We start from the raw sequence: 22,722 nt of genomic DNA, 5'->3' as shown, positions 1-22,722 counted from the left end.
TTTTCCGAAATTGATATTCGACATGGAACGAAAGTACACAAAATAAATAAATTAATAAATAATTTTTAAAAATATTCAATATTTATAATTTCATGTATATATGTTATTCTAATACTAAATAACAAATATGAATATTCTAATTCTATAATTTATGTATTCGGAATATAGTTGTTTACTATCATGAACAATTTAATTATTAAGTGTATTTTGCACCAATTGACTTTTCGTATATAATTAGTGTACTTTTGTATACCGAATTGTTGGACATGAATTTATTAGTTATGGGTTAGTGTCAACCAAATGGTACACGAATACAAATCCGGGTTAAGTTCAGATTTAAGATTTTGATACGAAAATACAAAAGTACACGGAACGAATATACACGTACACAGATCATTTCCAGGTCTAGGAAAAATTGGACAATATGGAGCGTGCAATGCTTGGTGGTGGACCCTCAAACTTTTTTACGCAATCTCCCCTCTTTAGGTATATTCATGACTATATATCCCTCATGTGGTAGTATTGTCTCCAAAAATGTCATATTAAAATGGTAAGGGTGATCCCAACGATCATGTCACTCAGTTCAAATGGTAGATGAGATTGGCTGGGCACGATGACATGATCATGTGTCAAATATTTGAGGCGTACTTAAAGGAAAGTGCTCAGGGATGGTATTGTTGGGTTCCGAGGCATAAAACGCAGCGGATAAACATAAATAAAACAAAAATTTTGAAACTCAAAAACAGGATCCATGTAGAATTATGGGCAGATTATGGAGATAACGAATCTTACCTTTCAAGAGCTTAACTTTCACGAATTCAACGGAGATCCTAGCTATCACGCTTTGTGTCTACCTCTCGGAGAAACACCTCTATGGTATCCACACGAGCACCTCCAAGAACGTCTCACGAACTTGGCTACGGAATGGATGTACTAGCCTCCTTCTTGATGATTCGAATTGCCTCTGCCTCTCTTTGCTGCTAGGGTTTTCTCCAAAAACGTACAAGCCTCTTTAACCTATCATTATCTATTTATAATGGCCGATTAAAAAGGCCCATAACAGCAAAGCCCAACCCTAGTAGGTATTGGATTAAATAATAAAAACAAATTTCTATTATTTAATTAATAACTAAGTCATACTTAATTATTATGGGCAAAAACATTCCTTTTAATTCGAATTTATATTATCTCAATTAAGTCTTACTTAATTATAATAAAATTCGAACAATCATCAATTAATTTAAATCCATAATTTAAATTAACTATTCCATTAAGTACTCTATTTGTGTGACCTTATAGGCTATTATTTAATTGGAAATAATTTTATTCTCTAATAAAATTATAAACAATGAGCGGTATCTAGTAATACATCATTGTTACCCAATTAAACAATAATTAAATCGTGATTAGATAAAACCTTTCGTGATTAATGTTTTTCGTGTAATATAATCCCTTTAACCATACATATTATAGATTAAACTTGAGGCATGTATTTAGTCATCCTCTTCAACATTTAATCTGGGTTTACTTGATCCATGAGTAGACTATCAAGACAAATCATTATTTGAGCATGGCCATGCTTTTATAATCTCACTCAATCAAGAGGCCAATAATATCTCTCCTAATTATAGGAGGGTTAAATCCTTTATCTAGCATTCATATTTCTCATATGACTCATGATATACCCGATGTCCACTTTTATCATCACCCGATCAAAAGTAACTTTTAATGTAGTCAAAGTATATTAATCCTCGTATAGAAATATAATGATTTCAAGTCAAAGGATCGTTACACCATTATCACTGTGAGTCTTTCTTATGACTTTATTAAACATGAAGAATCTCACTGTGGGTCTGTCCAGTACCATGTACTCTCACATGTACCTATGTATTGACTTTAGTATCCCCATACTTATAACCAATGAGATGTGGTTATCTTGTCAAACAATATACTAGTCTATCTATGTATTATTATTGTCCTATATAATAATACTCGACTAGGGACCTTTAAGAATATGATTTATTATATAATCTCAAGTTCAAGTCATGTACTTATACTGTACAATGTGTATCATGATTCAATGGACATTTATTATGCTAACAAAATATCGCAGTAATTAAGATCATAATAAATACATTTATTGAATGATCAACTGACATAAAGATTTAAAAGAATAATGTATTGCCTCTAGGGCACCTACACTAACAGGTATCACACCCTGCTCTCGAACTCCATCACATAATTTGAACACGTAAAAAGTCAATCTCTCAAATACTTTGATTTCAACAGCGGGCGAGACAATTGACCGCGGAACTTGTTAACGTGAAGCAGAGGTCGTGCGAGTCTTTAGCGATGTACATAAAGCGCTTTAAGCAGGAGTGCGAAAAATTATCATCCTTAAATAAGTCTCAAGGAATGGATTTTTCCCATAACAGACTGCATCTTAAGCAAGACCGAAAGTTGGTTTCATGCTTTCACAAGTTTTTTCCCTAGTCTAAATGAGATGTACCAAAGGGCTGAGAGCATACGTTGAAAAGAGGAAGCTCTTGGTGGAATCTTATTGACCTAAATTGGAAATGTAAGATTACTATAATAAGACCGTCTGTCTCATCCTAAAAGGGAAATGAAGCACCACCAATGGGTCAGAAACACCCTGATTTATCTACTTAATTAAGAGATGTAATCTTAAGTTTTATGAATATTTTGATTTCTAAGTATACTTCACTTTAAATTTATTAAGCATATTATACATTAACCTATAGCTTTTTAAATTTCAAAGTTCTATTTTTGTGTATTGTTGCAATTACATATGTATTAGAACTATTTTCAAGATACCTTTGTGAGGGTAGGCATCAATCATGATCTACCTCTCCATTTTTGGAGTAAGAAGGTCACTAGGGGGCTGTTAGGTAATGAATCATACACAGGGGGGTGAATGTGTTTTTCTGATTTTAGGCTTTTCTTGAAAGATAATGGTTGAACAAAGTAAATTAAATCTTGTATAGAAAGGTGTTCATGCAGAAATTAAACTTGCATAAAATCAAGAACATAGATCTTCAAAACTCACTTAATTTTTGTATTAAAAAATAAGATGCTTTGCTACAACATTTCTAAGCTCTTTGAAGTTAAAGAGCTCAGCTTCTTCTCGAGAGTGTTACAAGAATTTTTGATCTAAATTGTTACTTCTAACTAGAGGACTAGTGTTAACTTTATAGCTCAGTTAACTGCTGGTTTACATAATGGATAATAAACATGCTATTAGCTTTTCTAAACTGCCACTTGTCATTTCTATTTATAGAAAAACAAATCTTCCATTTCTGGCTAAGCATATCTTTAGCATCCCGTATTTACTTTAATCTTCCTCTGTCAGTTAATCTTTGACAATGATCTTGCACACTCTTCAAGCTGCTTTTTGTAGACTTGTCAATCCAGCTGTTGGATTGTTTGTTGATTGTTTATCTTGGATATTAAACTGATCTGCAATTCTGTACTTTGATACTGTACTTCGAGATCTCCAGTTTAATTCATTTGAACATTTGTTATCTCGATAAGTATAAAGGCTTATCGAGATCTCTAGTACTCCATAATGAGTTTGGCTTGTAGAGGTCTTAGCTCATCGAGATCTCTAGTCTTCATAACTTCACTTGACTTGTAGATATCTCTGAGTTCTCGAATGGATATAGACATGTCGATAACTCTGAGTTCTCTAGTGAAGGAATGACTTGTCGATATCTTTTTGAGTTCTCGAGTAGCTTTCTTGACTTCTCTACTCCCGGTGGATATTGCTTATCCGTTGAGTAGATATTGCTCATCCGTCGAGTAGATGTATAGCTTATCCATCGAGTAGATATTGCTCATCCGTCGAGTAGATGTATAGCTTGTCCATCAAGTAGATATTGCTCATCCGTCGAGTAGATGTTATTCATCCATCGAGTGGAAATATAGCTCATCCGTCGAGTAGATGTTGCTTATCTGTCGGTACTCTCTGGAGTTTGAATGACTTCCCGATAAGTCATTTTGGAGTTCTCGAATGACTTCTCTATAACATTAAATTTGTGACTTGTAGTGATCTTGACTTAGAACATTTTTCTTCAAGCAGATTTATTCAACTCCAAGCTTCTTCAAAATTCTTCTGAGGCATGATCTTCTTGATCTTCTTCCAGATAGAATCCTTAGGCTTGATACTATTTTAGGAAAAAGACTCAAGTCTGCTCCTTTGCATTTTTACAGACTTTAAGTGTTACAAGTACAGAATACAAATTTAGATAACAATACAACTTACTTAGGGTTGACAAGTTGTCTTAGTCTTGTTAAAGTACAGGCATGTCTTTTACTACAATCTCCCCCAATTTGTGAGAAGATTGCTTCAAACAAATTCATGCCTGTTAACAAGACTAACCCCAAGTTTAAAACTGATGGAAGATAAGATTTAAACATAAGGCTTGATAAAATTACAACTTGTACAACATAAGATTCACCAAGTTCCAGGATTACAGGAATCAGGTAAAGACAGTTTTTCCATCTGCTTCCTCTCTAAGTTTATCCTTCAAGTGATCAAGAATTACAAGTTCTTCTATGATGAGTGGTCCACTTAGAGCTTCCACAAGTTTTTGCCTTGCTGCCTTAGGGTACCCTTGGTTCAGATACTCTAGCCTGAATCTTGAGAGTTCACCAACTTTAATGTTTAGAAATCTACTATCTTTAGAAATTCTGCTCAATCCTTTTGCTTTCAACTCTTATGATCTTTTTATAAACATATCTATTTCTTCATCATGTTTCCTCCTTCTTTCTTCAGCTTCAGCCTTATCTCTTTTCTTTGTTTCCTCCCTTTCAATCAACCATTCAGCCAAAGATGATCTCCAAGTTCTTGTAACAGTGTCCTTCCCTATTAATAAACTTAGCCCTCTCTTAATTTCTACAGGAGTCAAAGAATCCATTAAGTCTTTGTTTAGAAGAGTGAATGTACCATCCTTAAAATAGACTCTAACTTCTCTCAGTGATACAACCCAGACTTTGACAATTTCCTCAGCTAAATTTTGGAAATGATCTCCATCTGTGATGCACCAATTTAGAGGTATAAAGTCAGATTCTTTGAAGCAATTACAGATGGCCCTTTCAGTGACTTCCACTTTCTTTACAGGCTTGACTTTCTTAGGCTTTCTTCCAATTGATTTGAGATTGAATTTTAGTGAAGGTTTGGCTAAAGGTAGGGTTGTTATTTTCTTGAAGTTTGTGAGGCTTGAGGTGATTGGAATTTTTAGGAAGGAGTTGGAAGTGTGTCTGTAAAGAAATTTTAGCTTAAGTGTTTGGGAAGATTTGATGTTAGAGATAGTTGATGTTGTGAGTTGAGCTAAGGTTTGAGGTGGTTGCGTTTGGATATTTAGGGTTGTTTAAGTTTTGAGTCATCATGAGGTTTTCTGCTCTTCCTTTCCCTTTTTCCCTTCGTGTCTTCATCTTTCTTGTCATCCTCCTTCTTTTCTCCACCCCTGCTTCCCAAATGGCTTAGTAGACTGACTTAAATTTAAGCTAGAAGAATTTTGATCATCTTTCTTCTTCCCATCATCATCCAAATCATCTTTGTTGATTTTTGTTTTGGGCAAGTTTGCTTCTGCATAATCCAGATATCTTCTCAAGAGTTTTATCATCTCCTCATCTTCAACAGTCTTGTTCTTTTTTACTTTCAGCTCAGTTTCAAGAATCATGATGAGCCTTTTGTTTTCCATAACACATTGTTTAGGAACTTGAAAATGTTTGAAATGTTTGGTAGTAGAACAAATGTATGCCACTCCCTTGCTAGGTTGTAGATAAGCTTCTGGGAAAGCTGCTACTTGTGCATTCTTCAATTCTGTTAGCAAGAGAGTATCTTCATGAATCACAATTTTGACTTTGCTTATCAAAATATCTAATTCAGATGCCCTCCTAGAGATAAGATAGTTATGAGACACCTGCATACATCTGTCTACCCCTGAGTCATTGATGTTGACCATTATCCTTCTTTCCTTAAAATTGTCTTTAGTTACCAAGATCACTCTTATTGAGTTTATAGTCCTGTCCAATGCTTTCTTGTAAGTGAATAAATTGTTATTGAGAGAAACTATGAGTGCCTTAAGCAGTTCATCAAATTCTCTGCTTTGACTGGGACCCTCACCTGCTTTAAAAAGTCTCTCCATTCCAATATCAATTTTTCAATTTAAACTCTCTTCAGCACTTTGGACTTGTTGAAATGACCTTGACTGTGCCAACCTAGCCTCTATCTCCCCCTTAGTCTTGTTGATAGGCATGAGAAGGGGAGTAGGGATTTCAGGTCTTACTTGTTCAGGAAAAGACAAATAAATAAAGATTTCTGAAATATTTATAATTCATATTTTAATTAATTTCCAATTTAATCAAATTAACTTTGATTTACTGGAGATTAATCTGATGCACAACATTAGTTGAGTTCTTGCCGTAGGATGAAGAATTGAACAAACCAATTTCACTTACAAGTCTAGTGAAAGTTTCTTCATCCAAAGGTTTAGTAAAAATGTCAGCTAGTTATTTTTCTGTTGGTGCAAGAAGTTTTAATGCTAAAACAGGATACAGGTCTGAGAAAGACAGCATTTATATCTGTGAAACCAACAACTCCATAAATGATTCTCTTGGAATGTCATAATTCCAAGTTGAGCTTCCTTCCAGTATCTGAAGATCCTCTTCTCTCCCCCTGAGGTTGTGCAATCAAACTCGGGTGAATGAAATGAGCTTCCATTTGCCATGATTCTCTTGTTGGGTAGTTTCTTCATTTCTTTAGTCTGACAAGCTTTACAAACTTCAACTTGAGCAAGCTTGTTTCTTTCTCCTGATACCTTGGTGTAGAAGCAACAAATAACATTCTTATTTGTTGAGTCAAAATCTTCAACAAACAAGCTTCATTTCCTTGCTCCCTTAAGAGGCAACTTCACCAATTTTCTTGCTGATAACAGTGCATTCTCCTTGTAGAATAAGACTTGAGACCATTGTCTACAGTATGCTAATTCCAAAAAAACTCACTTCAAGATCAGCTACCAGTGCTACATTAATGAAAGACAACATTTTCAAAACATTCTTGCCATATCCCATTTTGAATCCTTTGTTGTTGTCTCCAAAGGTCACAAATGGGCCAACTTTCTCCTCAAATTGTGATAGCAGGGCTTTATCACCAGTCATATGCCTGGAACATCCACTGTCTATGATCCAGATGACTTTCTTCACTTGCCCTGCACACAATAAGTCTTAAGTGTGTTTGGAAACCCAAGCAGTGTTGGGTAGTTTTTTCTTGGTAACTTTTTCAGGAGAAGTAGAATGAGTAATTTTAGAAGAAACAGAATTCAGTGATTGTTGTGCATATTTTCCTTATGATGTAGACTCATTTATTGATTCTTTAAGATCTACTCTCAGTTTATGGCAACTCTTCATTACCTTCATGTTGCAAGGAATGCAGTCAAACTTGTCACAGAATGAATAGGGATCATTAGCATTAGCTTCATTGTATTTGCAAGCTCCTTCAGTTGGCTTGCTAACAACCTTTTTGCAAAGGTGAGTTAGATGATTTGAAGAGCCACATTTTTCACACTTCTTTCTAGGAGCATTTGCAATATAGGCAAAATTATTGCTTTTGTTTATCCCTATTTTTCCATTTCTATTTCTCTTTTTAATTCTTGCATCTACAGCTTCGGTTTCTTGAACAAGAGTCTTGGGACTGTGTTTGTTCATGAGCTTCTCTTTAGTTTTTGAAGTCTGGACTGATTCTTCAGTTTTCTTTTCTTTATCTACATCAGCAATTTCTTGCTTGATTATCAATTCTTCTTCACTGAAGTTGACTACACATGCTTTGAATGTAGGTGCATTGACCTCTTTCAAAAAGGTTGGAGAATTCTCAGTCTTCCTGGCTTTCCCTTTGTCACCTACAGTCATCTTTTTATCACTCATTTATTCATAGTCGAGGCCAATAGCAATGTTTGCAAATGGCTTATTCTTCTCATGATACTATTCAACCAGTTAGATGCATTTCTGAAAGATTTCATCTTTACTTCATTCTTTTCTAGTTTCTCCCTTAACACTTCTTCAATTTCATTTGCTTACTTGAGCTTGTTCTTGAGATAGGCATTTTCTTATTTTAAAGCTTCAGTTCAACCATCAACAATTCAGTTTCTTGTTTCTCACTCTCAAGCTTCTTATTTATCTTTGTTAATCTGCTAACTTCTTCATTAGCAGCAACCATGCTTGTGTGAATGTGAAACATTTCTGTGCTCATCTTTTCAACAGTTTCCTTGTATTGATTTACATTTAAATCAATAGTGGTAAGAATTGGTTTTTGTCCTTTTGATGAGGATGATTCACCTTGCTCCAAGGCCATTAGAGCATAGTTTCCAACTTCCTCATCTTCATCATTATCTGAATCATCCCAATATTTTTCCTCTGCAATGTAAGCTTTGCTCTGTTGCTTTTTCAGAAGAGCTTCATACTTTGCTTCATGTTCAAGATAAGCTTTGTCTTTCTTTTCCTTTTTGGGTTTCCTGCATTCTGTAGGAAAGTGGCCTAGTTCATCACAATTGAAGCACCTTATATTAGATCTGTCAACAGATCTAGTATTGTAACCACTCTTGCTGTCAGAATTGTACCTCCCCTTCTCTTTCCAGCTGTTATCTTTGTTGAAGGATTGTCCTTTATTCCTGAAGTACCTTGGCTTCTTAACTCTAATGTTAGAGAATTTTCTAGCTAGATAAGCCATAGACTGATCTAGCTCATCCAGTTCTTCAGTAGTGTAAAACTCATCCTTTTTCAACTCTAAGATGACTTGCTCCTGTGAATCATTTGTTCTCTGCTCACTTGATAAGGCATTTAAAGTTTGGTATCTTAGTTCATTATTGAATGAGTGGCTTTCATTAATAATTAAAGCACTTGAGCCATCCACCACATGTCCTTGACCAGACTTCAGCAATTGCCTTTGAATCATCTCTAGTTCATATGTTTTAAGAATCTCTATAACACCCCCAGATCCGGGGTCGGGGATCCGGGTCGTCACGGTCTTTCTTTCCACAATATCACTTAACTTAATTAATAATAAATAACCTCATGCTGTGACCCCACACTAACACACACCACAACCCGTTATAGTCTCAGAGATGAAATTGAAATAAGTACAAGTCCTTAAATCCTCAATTTAAAAGTTATTACAACCCAAAATGATTACTTGATAAGTTTACAGTTAATTACCATTATCTGCCACAAGTTATAATTATACATAATTGGTTCCCAAAAGTAGAATGCCTGATCTATGAATAGATCTACCTCTGTAGCTATAGCAGCTACAACATCAACGGGAAGACGCGGGACGCTTACCACGCGCTTGCGCTGGGTCTGCTTGAGTTTGGCCATCTTTCCTAATTGTTGTTGTGTGATGAAGAAATGAAGCAAGAGTGAGTATTACAGCTCGCAAGATAATATATAGTGTAAATAATAATGCAAGTATCTAAATGGATAACTTACTCGAAACCTTTATCAAGTGTAAGGTAATTACTTACTGGATATAAGCTTAAAGGAAGATGAAGTTACCAATTACTTCACTACACTTACACCATTTTATAAAACTACTTGAACTACCACTGTTCAAAGTATTATAGGTTTCAAAAGGTCATCCCATAGATGAGACCACAAGTTAAGACTTGAATAGATTCAATCTTTGAATTATTATTGAATGAAATGAAGTTACGAGATACTTCATTAAGTCCCGATATATATATATCTCACACATTTCCTGAAAACCTCTGTCATGTAAAGTATGAACAGAGTTGCAATATCCAATGAATTTGGAAAGAAAGAATTTTGGCATAAACCCGATATCTTGCTGATCAGGCAAAGATACCAATAAGTAACATTTTCTACTGTAGATGGATGAATTCCTCGCCGGTCATCACCCTGGCCGCATTAGGACCTCGCGCTAGACCTTTACCCGGCCACTCAAGCGTGGATGGACTGTCACCCAGCCTCTTACACCTTCATAGACCGTACCCCGGCCTGTCGCTTATGCCAACTCAATTAGATGGACTTACTTCCCGAACGTTGGGCAAGTAATCAAATTGTTTTCTCAAAACAGCAACCTCGTTGCGAATATAAAATAAATCACAGAGCCGGATCCCCAAGATTTTTGAGCGAATATTCAAGTCTCCTTCGAAAGGAAGATCTTAAATCTGAAAACGAGTTTTGGGATCCGCTCTAACTTTTAAAATCATTTTGAAAACTCGAAAACATTTTTAAGAATGTTTGAAGTAAAGCTGATTTAATGAAATAAATCAGTCCCGATATATTAGAAAATATCTGAATATTATTATTTAAATAATATTCCCATAAGGATAATCCTTATAAAAATAATTGAAGTAAAAGTTTTAAAACTTATACTTGAAATGAATAATAAATAACCAAAAATATACTTAAACGAAAGTACGATCTTTATTTGAATAATCGAAAATAAGTTTGATAATCGAAACATTATTCTTTAATAAAATAAAGAATATTATTTAATAAATAAGCGGAGTCATAAGTCCTTAAATGAATATTCAAAATAATATTCATTAAATAAAATAAACGGAGTCTTAAGTCCTCGAATGAATATTCAAAATAATATTCATTAAATAAAGTAAGTGGAGTCATAAGTCCTCGAATGAATATTCATAATAATATTCATTAATAAAATAAACGGAGTCTTAATTCCTTGAATGAATATTCAAAATAATATTCATTAAATAAAGTAAGCGGAGTTATAAGTCCTCGAATGAATATTCAGAATAATATTCATTAAATAAATAAAGTTATCGAATAAACCTTATTCGATTAATAGTTTTGAAAACTATATCAATATATATATATATTATACTCGGGAACATCGACTCCCGGTTTAGAAAAATGTTCACCTTTTGGTCCCCTATACTAAGGGTATACGCAACTACTGCTTATCTCTAGCATAGGTATTATGTAACTTATAAGCATTTGATTTAACAGATGTATATCAAGATTACTGAACAGACATGCATATATACCATATCACATGCTCCAATATATCGCAAGATTTTCTAATTAACCATCATGCATCTATCACAAGATAATGCATATACATATATACATCACAACAACAGTATAACGGGTAGAAAACTTGCCTGAGCGACTGGGGGTGGTAAAAGTCCTGGGATGAGTCTGGTAACCTATAAACCACATATAAGTTGGAATTAAACCAAAGTCGCTTATGAATCTATACTTTAACCAATTAGACTCTAACGCTCGCTTTGCGCTCAACGATTCTCTAAAGTCGCTCGAGTACCCTCGGCTCCACCATTTTTAATAAATTAACCATTAAGAGTTTTAAGGCGATTCTTTCGTGAGTACCTTACCAACTGCCTAATACACTTTACATAAATGTTTCATACTCCAATTAGTCATTTAAGGTCTTTAACCAATGTTTCAAAATAAGGCGAGGGGTAATGGTTTGTTCGCGAAATATCGTTACTTAAAACGGTCGTTTCTCCTAAACCGTACATCGGATTCAAACGAACCACATATCAAAACGAATCTCGTAACATGAACTATCTAATCATGGCAATGGTCAAACCCTAACTGTGAGTTCTCGGGTCCTGATGTTAAGAACAAAACAGTCTAAAGTAAATCGGACATTACGACGGCTATGTTTACGCGATTACCAATTTTTATCCTACTCCAAATCAACCACCAATCAACCACAATTCAACCAAACTCCATACATACAATGCTACAACAGCCCCAACAACTCAATATTTCTAAATTTATACTACTTCCCAACATGAACTAAAAGCTTACTTAAGTTCTTTAACTAATCAACAAGATTTACAACTCCAAACACATCACAAAACCAACACATCTCTAAATACACAATAATCACCTTCTCATAAACCATACCAAACACAAAAACTCTAAATATACAAAATTAGGGCTAGGGTATGAGATTATACCTTCCTTGATGAGTAAAAGTAACTAAGGAGCTTGGAATCACCCTTGAAAGTCCTTACCAAAGCTTAATCTAAACAAAAACTCAAGAACAAAATTTTAAGTTCTTGAAAAACACTATTCACCCTCTTCTTCCATGAATTTTAGGAAGAGATTGTGAAGGAATTTGAAGCTTAAACTTATAGGATATCTATATCTATGCACAAGGAACCTTAGATAATTACCTCACTAATTAATGAAGCTTGGAACTTGGATTTGGGTTTTTCTTTTCTTGAAAGAATGAAAGGGCCGAGAGCTTTGTTGCTTGAAATGGGAAGTCAACTTGTGTTTTGGTGATATGATTTGTTGGTTGGTTGTTTTTTCTTTTGTTTTAATTATTTACCTTTTAACCATGGTGATTTTTGTGTGGCTTGAAATCAACCACACTTCCTTCCCTTTTGGTCATGCTTAGGTCATCCATCTTATGTCATCTTCCCATGCTTGTCCTCTTCTTATTGGTTTGATGACATCATCCTCACTAACCTCTTTAATTAGCTCCTAATTACTTGGCTAATGACCGCTGATCTGTTATACGGTTCGCTTAACTTTCATTTTCGTTTATCGTTTGAGGGATCATACCCGGGATCTTATTACTTGGGTTTTCTTAACCTTTCTCAATACATTATATTCCTTTTATGATCCTCTCTTATAATCCTTGAATTTAAATCCTTTTTATCCTGTTACCTTATACTCAATTCTTTCGGTATCTGGTGGATTTTCGGGACATATCAAAGTGTTCGAATTTGGATTCTGACAATCTTTACATACACTTATATATCATATAGAGTACTAATAAGATCTCAGAATAACAATAAAAGAACCCCTACATAGTGTGGCATGAAAAGTTTTCTTATTCAGCATAATCAGCAAAAACACTATTCATAAGGGTTACAAAAAGTTCAAAATTTTGGGGTTATTACAGTCTCCCCTCCTTAAAAGGATTCCGTCCCGGAATCAAATAGAAAACAAATGGGGGTACTTTTCTAGCATTGCGCTCTCTAGTTCCCATGTTGATTCTTCCACATTATGATTCTGCCACAGCACTCTAACTAGCTTGATCACTTTATTCTGAAGCACCTCATTCTTCTTATCCATAATCTCTACTGGTCTCTCCACGTAAGTCAGATCTGGTTGCATATCCACCTGCTCGTACTCCACTATGTGTCTGGCATCCCGATGATACTTCTGTAGCATTAACACATGGAACACATTATGAACTTGTTGTAGGTTCGGGGGTAAGGCTAACTCGTAAGCCAACTTCCTAATCCGTCGTAATATCTCAAAAGGTCCAATATATCATGGGCTTAGTTTCCCTTTCTTTCCGAACTTCATTAATCTCTTCCGAGGGGATACTTTTAGTAGTACTAAGTCCCCTACTTCATACTCCTTGTCCTTTTGGTCTAGGTCTGCATATTTCTTTTGTCTGTCTTGGGCTGCTACCAGCCGTCCTCTGATGAGATCCACTATGTCTTTGGTCCTTTGGACCACTTTGAGTCCGAGCATCTTCCGTTCTCCTACTTCATCCCAGTATAAGGGAGATCGATACCTTCTTCCGTACAGGGCCTCATAAGGTGGAATTCCGATGCTAGCATGAAAGCTATTGTTATAAGAAAACTCGATCAACGGCAAGTGATCATCCCAACTTCCTTTAAAGTCTATTGCATAGACTCTCAACATATCCTCTAGTGTCTGGATGGTCCTTTCACTCTGCCCATCCGTTTGGGGATGGTAAGTGGTACTCATATTTAACTTGGTCCCCGCACATTCTTGAAAGATCCTCCAAAATCTGGAGTTGAACCTGGGGTCTCGGTCTGAGACAATGGACGCCGGGACTCCATGTCGCGTCACTATTTCCTTAAGGTAAATGTCCACCAGTCTATCGACTGTGTATCTCTCATTGATAGGAATGAAATGAGCTGACTTTTTCAGTCGGTCTATAATTACCCATATGGCATCATGGTTGGTTCTCGTCCTTGGTAAACCGACAACAAAATCCATGGCTATCTGTTCCCATTTCTATTCGGGAATCTCCAGGGGTCGTAAAAGTCCACTGGGTCTCTGGTGTTCTGCCTTTACTCTTTGGCAAGTCAAACATTTGCTTACCCATTCTGCTACATCCCTCTTCATGTTGGGCCACCAGTAATACTCTTTCAAATCCCTATACATCTTGGTGCTTCCCGGGTGAATGGAATATCTTGAACTATGGCTTTCATCCAAAATCTCGTCTTTAAGCTCTTGAACGTTCGGAACCCAAATCCGGTAGGAGTACCTCATTATCCCTTTATTATCTCTCTCAGTATGGATCTCTTCTCCCGTCATTGACTCTCTGCCTTCATTCATTACTTTCTCTTGGCACAATCTAATCTTTTCCAATAACTCTGGCTGCATCGAGATTTCAAACAGCTTTTCAGTCCCGGCTCCGGTTACCTTTACTTCTATTTCCATTCTCTCAAAATCCCTTATCAATTCCTCCAAAGTCATTATCATTTGAGTCTTTCCTTCCTGCTAAGGGCGTCAGCCACCACATTGGTTTTCCCTGGATGATAGAGAATCTCACAATCATAGTCCTTGATTAGTTCTAACCATCCCCTCTGGCGCATGTTGAGCTCTTTCTGCGTAAATATGTACTTGAGGCTCTTATGGTCTGTGAAAATCTCGCATTTCTCTCCATACAAGTAGTGCCTCCAAATTTTTAAGGCAAAAAACTATTGCCGCGAGCTCAAGGTCATGAGTAGGATATCTAATCTCGTATTCCTTCAATTGTCTCGACGCATACACAATCACCTTACCGTGCTGCATAAGCACAAACCCTAATCCTTTGTGCGACGCGTCACTATATATCACAAAATCTCCTTTTCCGTCTGGCAATGCCAACACCGGGGCCGTTACCAACCTTTTCTTTAATTCCTCAAAACTGTTTTCGCATTTTTCCGTCCATTCAAACTTCTCTGTCTTACGAGTAAGTCGTGTCAAAGAGGCTGCGATCTTCGCAAAGTCCTGTACAAATCTACGATAGTAGCCGGCCAATCCTATGAAACTCCTTACCTCTGTGGGTGTGGTTGGCCTTTCCCAATTTGAGACCGCCTCTATCTTGGAGGGGTCGACCAATACTCCTTCGTTATTGATCACATGTCCTAAAAACTGTACTTCATTCCGCCAGAGTTCACACTTCGAGAATTTGGCATATAACTGTTCATCTCTAAGTATTCCTAGAGCTATCCTCAAATGCTCTGCATGTTTTGCCTCAGTCCTTGAGTAGATTAAAATATCATCGATAAAACTATCACGCACTTGTCCAAATACTTCTTAAATACTCTGTTCATTAAATCCATGAAAGCCGCTGGGGCGTTGGTTAATCCAAAGGACATTACCAAGAACTCATAGTGCCCATACCTGGTACGGAATGCGGTCTTGGGAATATCTTCGGGTTTAATCTTTAGTTGGTGATATCCAGTTCTCAGTTCAATCTTGGAAAAATAAATAGCATCCTTTAGCTGGTCAAACAGATCGTCTATTCTAGTTAATGGGTACCTGTTCTTTATGGTTAGCTTGTTCAACTCTCGGTAGTCGATGCACAGCCTCATGCTCCCATCTTTCTTCTTAACAAATAACACTGGTGCTCCCCACGGAGACACACTGGGTCTTATTATACCCTTATCCAAAAGTTTCTGCAATTGGGTAGCTAATTCCTTCATTTCTAATGGGGCTAACCGGTAAGGTACTTTGAAACTGGCGCCGTCCCTGGGGCCAACTCAATAGCAAATTCAATCACTCTATCGGGTGGTAATCCCGGAAGGTCTTGTGGCATACATCTTCAAATTCGTTGACTATCGGAATATCTTGTAAGTTGGGCACCTCCTTCTGCGTGTCCACCACATAGGCTAGGTAAGCCTCGTTTCCTTTTCGTAGCATCCTTTTGGTCCTGGGCCATAGTCAAAAATTTATACGTCTGCCTCTTTCCTCTAAATATGACTTCTTTCTTTCCTGGGATATTCAACTTAACTTTCTTCCCCTTACAGTCTATCTGAGCATCATTGCTAGATAGCCAGTCCATTCCCAAAATTACAATCAAACTCCCCTAATTTAAAAGGAATCAGATCAACACTAAAAGATTGTTCCCCTATGCCTAACTCACAGGCGGGGTGAATCTGGTTAACAGGAATAACTTCATGATTGGCTATTTCTACTTGTAAGGGTTCTATCAAGGGTTCAGCCTTAAGTCTTAATTACACGCAAAGTCTCTTGATATAAAAGATTTAGTTACTCCCGAATCAAATAAACATTTGCACTAACTGAATTTAGAGAAAGGGTACATGTATGACATCTGAGTCTTTCATAGCATCCTGACTGTCATGTTGAAAGTCCTCGCAGTAGGTGGCTTTATTAGAAGCAGCCCTGCTTGCTCCCTGAAGGCTGCTGGTTTAGTGTCCCTGGGCATGTCACCTTCCTCATGTAGCCTGGATCTTACACACTGCAACACAGATGGTGGTCGGGCTGACACTAGGGGTAGTTGAGGAAGTCACACTTGGTTAGAATAGTGACCCTCTCGACCATACTTAAGCAAGGTACTGGCTTCCCGTATAACTCCCCAGAATGCATCCTTCCACAAGTTGTTAACAGGCTGATAATGGGGGTCCGAGACTGGTTGGAATAGGACCTCCTGACTTCTGGCCGCTCTGGCTCACATTCTCACAACCATTTGCCGCGTAAACCCAGTACTCTTTCCCGGTAGGGACACTGGCGCCTCAAGATTAAACCTAGATTGGGAAGCTCCCTCCATGCAGAACTTACACGGCCATGGCTAATAGCTTTCCTCTTATTCCATTGCTTCTCTCTTCCTTCTGCATCGGTTCACTTCCGGCTATCTGCAATTGTTGCCTTTGCACCAGGGTGGCATAAATCAAGTAAGCTCAAGGATTGCCACCCTATTCTGAATCCACGATTTCAGTCCCTGCTGAAACCTTCTAGCTTTCTTTTCCTCGATGCTCACAAACTCCGCATAAACCTTGATAACTCAGTAAATTTTGCTTCGTACTCTGCTACGGATAAGTTATTCTGCTTTAGCTCCAAGAACTTGAGCTCATCTGGTTCTCCATAAACCTGGGAAATACTATCCCAAAAACAACTGACTGAAACCTCTCCCAGGTTATGATAGCATATGTCTCCATGTTTTTCTTGGCCTCCCACCAGTAGTTGGCCTCTCCTTTCAGAAGGTAGGTAGCAAATACAGTCTTCTGTGCCTCATCGATACTCAGAATCTCGAAGGATTTCTCCATTTCCTTTAAGCCATGCCCTTGCCTCAACTGGGTCGGCTGATCCGTGGAACTCAGGGGGCTTAAGGGACTTGAAAGCCTCGAAAGAGTTTGCCAAAGCATTGCTATTTCCTTGAGGGGGTGGGTTGGGTTGACGTTCCAAGTTCTGCCTTAGTAGTTGCATGAACTATCCATGGATCCATGCCTGGGTTTGGTACTGGTTGCTCAACCTCAGTTTCTCCTTCTTCAGCCTCTATCTCAAATCCCTCAACATCATATGTTTCCTCCTCCTCTTCATACAGGGAGTCCATCCTGTTTAACATAATCCTCATCTTCCTCTTCACTGTGTTCTTGGTTTCCTATCGTCCTGGTTATGGCTTCCCTGGTCCTCAGATCCAGGGTTCGCCCTAGTTCCGATCTTTCTTGCGGCATGATACTGATAATTTTTTTGGGAAATTCAATGTTAGGTCACAATCATACACAACATTGTGCCTTGCATAGTTCTATAATGGGGAGAATGTATCTCACAATTCTATTATTTTTATGACAGTTCTAATAAGAAGTGCAGTAATAACAATGATAAAAACAGTGTTCTCGTCACTAAGGAGTTGAACTGAAAGGAAACAAATATATACATAATACGAGAAATACATAGTTTGATCTGGTCAAAAGTACAACAGTACTACAGCCATCTGCCCAAAAGTGATACATAAGAGTCTATCAGTCTAGTCAGAAAAAGGGATGCTATATACAAGTCAACTATCCCGGAAAATTGGCTCTTACTACGGCCTCGAATAACTAGACAACTAGACTATCCCATCACCGGTCCTGAATCACACACCGGAGCGGGTCAGCTCCCATACTCTTTCCATCACACGACGGAAGATATAGTCGTCCTGCCGCCTGGAAATCCTACCATGCCTGTCCCCCTGGAGCGATCGGAGTCTCGCTCGGGCCGTGAGCTCTATCCCCGTCAGCTCCCTCCTCAAGGATCGGGGTATAGTAGCCCTAGTCTCATAAGCTCGGGCACGCCTACCCGCCCTCTCCGCATCCAACTCCCTCCTGACCTCGTCCAGCCGGGCCTCAGCAACAACCACTCGGGTCCTCAGTACATCCTGAACATAGCCGTGAGCTAACAAAGACTACCTTTGGGTAGGGTCGAGAGGTGGTGAATCCGGAGCCGCTGGGGGTGCCTCCTCGGTCTGCCTAGGCTCAGAAGTATGGGTCTCTGAGCTGTCAACATAGGGGCACCAAGATAGTGGTGGAAGGGTAGGAGCTCTAACCACCGGAGTGAGAGTAAAGGGGTACCAGTGTACTCTACCATAGCTCCGATATGCTCCTCAGCTACTAGGACCTCATCCGGGTCCTCCTCATCTGAAATCGCCACAACCTCCGTCTCTGACTTCTCTGAGGGGTCCTCCTCCTCCTCTTCCATCTCAGGCTCCTCCTGATCCTCGGCATCTAGCAGTGCCTCATCATGCTCACGCTCGAACATCTCTGGATCCTCTATCTCATGAGCCTACACATTAAACGAGCTAAGTTACTATCATGATACTTATAAGGGTTCCCGTAAGGGTTTTAACTGTCAGTGCGACTTTAAGTAGTCCGACTATGAACTTGGCAAGAGTTCTTATTATCTTTGTGAGTTTATTATTATATCGTCGTATCATCTCAGAGGTCTATAACGCTTAGCTCTGATACCATTTCTGTAACACCCCCAGATCCGGGGTCGGGGATCTGGGTCGTTACGGTCTTTCTTTCTACAATATCACTTAACTTAATTAATAATAAATAACCTCATGTTGTGACCCCACACTAACACACACCACAACCCGTTATAGTCTCAGAGATGAAATTGAAATAAGTACAAGTCCTTGAATCTACAATTTAAAAGTTATTATAACCCAAAATAATTACTTGATAAGTTTACAGTTATTTGCCATTATCTGCCACAAGTTATAATTATACAATATTTGGTTCCCAAAAGTAGAATGCCTGATCTACCAATAGATCTACGTCTGCAGCTATAGCAGCTACAACATCAACGGGAAGATGCGGGACGCTTCCCACGCGCTTGCGCTGGGTCTGCTTGAGTCTGACCATCTTTCCTAACTGTTGTTGTGTGATGAAGAAATGAAGCAAGATTGAGCATTACAGCTCGCAAGATAATATATAATGTAAACAATAATGCAAGTATCTAAATGGATAACTTACTGGAAACCTTTATCAAGTGTAAGGTAGATACTTACTGGATATAAGCTTAAAGGAAGATGAAGTTACCAATTACTTCTCTATACTTATACCATTTTATAAAGCTACTTGAACTACCACTGTTCAAAGTATTATAGGTTTCAAAAGGTCATCCCATAGATGAGACTACAAGTTAAGACTTGAATGGATTCAATCTTTGATATATTATTGAATGAAATGAAGTTACGAGATACTTTATTTAGTCCCGATATATAGATCCACATATATATCTCTTATACATTTCCTGGAAACCTCTGTTATGTAAAGTATGAACAGAGTTTGTAATATCCAATGAATTTTGGAAAGGAAAAGAATTTTGGCATAAACCCGATATCTTGCTGATCAGGCAAAGATACCAATAAGTAACCTTTTCTACTAGTAGATGGATGAAATCCCCTACTGGTCATCACCCTGGCCGCAATAGGACCTTATGCTAGACTGCCACTCAGCCACTTACGCATTTGATGGACTCCCACTGAGCCACTTACACTTTCATGGACGCCCACTGAGCCCATGTTGCTTATGCCGACTCAATAGATGGACTTACTTCCCGAACGTTGGGTAAGTAATCAATTCATTTATCAAAACAGCAACCTCGTTGCGAATATAAAATACACCACAGAGCCGGACCCCTCTGGTTTTGAGCGAGTATTTAAATCCCCTTTGAAAGGAATATCTTAAATATAAAAATAAGTTTTGGGATCTGCTCTAACTTTTAAAATCATTTTGAAGACTCGAAAACATTTTTAAGAATGTTTGGAGTAATGCTGATTTAATGAAATAAATCAGTCCCGATATTAGAAAATATCTGAATATTATTATTTAAATAATATTCCCATAAAGAATAATCTTTATATAAATAACTTGAATTAGAAGTTTTAAACTCATACTTGAAATGAATATTAAATAACCAAAGATATACTTATACGAAAGTACTATCTTTATTTGAATAATCAAAAATAAGTTTGATTATCGAAACATTATTCTTTAATAAAATAAAGAATATTAATTAGTAAATAATCGGAGTCATAAGTCCTCAAATGAACATTCAAATAATATGCAGTAAGTAGAATAAACAGAGTCATAAGTCCTCGAATGAATATTCAAATAATATTCATTAAATAGAATAAACAGAGCCATAAGTCCTCGAATGAATATTCAAATAATATTCATAATTTAAAATAAAGTTATCGAATAAACCTTATTCGATTAATAGTTTTGAAAACTATATCAATATATATATAAATATATATATATAATATACTCGGGAACATCGACTCCCGGTTTTAGAAAATGTTCACCTTTGGGTCCCCTATACTAAGGGTATACGCAACTACTGCTTATCTCTAGCATAGGTATTATGCCACTAATAAGCATTTGAATCAACAGATATATATCAAGATTACGTAACAGACATGCATATATACCATATCACATGCTCCAATATATCGCAAGATTTGCTAATTAACCATCATGCATCTATCACATGATAATGCATATGATGGATTTTTAACGCAGCGGGGGCATGGCAAAACACTTTAACACATACAAAATCCAAATAAAAGCATATAAATCGTGAATAAAAATTCGAGGGATCAAATCTAACCTTTTAAAATAATTCGGAGACAACGATCAGAGATCCTTAGCAGTTGCTCCTCAAGTGTGAAGCACTCCACCGGTATCCACCAAGAAAACGATGTTAAGGAGGAGGAAGGAGGTGGAGAGAATTGGGTTTTCCAAACTTTTTGGGTTTTCGGGTTTGATGTGGGTTCAAATAAAATAGGGTCTATAATAGTGAATTTATAGGCAAAATTTTCAGCTAAAATTTTCCCATAAATATTATTATTATTATCCCATTTATTATTCTCATTAATAATTAAACCACCTTTTAATCATTAATCCTTTTTCTAAATACTTTAGAAATAATTCTCTCTCTTGATTTAATTTCCAAAAATTAAATCCTTTAATTAATAATATTAAGAACTTTTCTTAATTAATTTATAATCAATTAAATCTCATTTAATCAATTATTAAATTTGCCAATTAATTATTTATTTCACAAATAAATAATTATTAGCCATTATTAATTAATTCCTCCACCATTAAATCATTCTCTTTTTATGGTGTGACCCTGTAGGTTCAATATTAAGCCGGTAGTAGAAATAAATAATAATAAAACTATTTTATCATTATTTATATAAATTCTCTAATTTATTAAATACGATTAATTAATTAATCACATTTATTCTACATCGTGAGTGATGCTTCTCAACATATCGCGACTATCCGGATAATATAAATTCGCTGCTTAGAATACCAAGAACCTGTCAGTGAATAGTTACCATACAATAAACTCCTTCTACCCTACAATGTCCCGATTAAATACAAGGCATGGATCTCGTGTCAAGCCTATCTAATTCAATCACTTGCTTACCATTTACTATGCGTAGTTCTATGCAAATTAGAAACTCCTTTCTAATTTCATTTACTCTGGCCAGAGATTCCTGAACTAGCATAAGTGGATCAGCCTTGAACATTCGCTTCCTTCACTGGAAGGGGTAGATCCTTTATTGATCATACACTATCTTCGTGTACAAATTCCTATACCCAGAAGAGCCCTAATAAATGTCCCTGGAGACTAAGAACTAAACCAAAGCATAGTTCAGTGTACACAAGATGACTATGATGACCTCAAGTCTAAGGATACTTGTACAACTATCACTAAGCGAACAACTGCTGACACGTGAGTGAACTCCATCAGTTGTTCAGCTGGGCGAGTCATGTTCAGTGAACTTATTCTATAATAAGCACCTACATACTAGCTATAGTGTCACCACACAAATGTCTATGAGAACAGACATCCTTCATAATGAAGCAAGCATAGTATGTACCGATCTTTGCGGATTATTAATTACCAGTTAGTAATCCTATGACCAGGAACTATTTAAGTTTAGAGTTATCATCTTTTTAGGTCTCACTATTATGATCTCATCATAATCCATAAAAAGCTTTACTCTAAACTATGGTATATCTTATTTAAACACTTAAATAGATAGAGCCCGTAATAAAAACAAAACAAGTCTTTATTAATATCAATGAAATCAAAACAGATTACATAAAAGTTATTCCTAAATCCTAATACATGATTGGACTTAGGACATATTCCTTTCAATCTCCCACTTGTACTAAAGCC

This window comes from Apium graveolens, chromosome 3 (genome assembly GCF_009905375.1).
Source record: "Apium graveolens cultivar Ventura chromosome 3, ASM990537v1, whole genome shotgun sequence".
NCBI lineage: Eukaryota > Viridiplantae > Streptophyta > Magnoliopsida > Apiales > Apiaceae > Apium > Apium graveolens.
Note: the sequence above shows the minus strand (reverse complement) of the source record.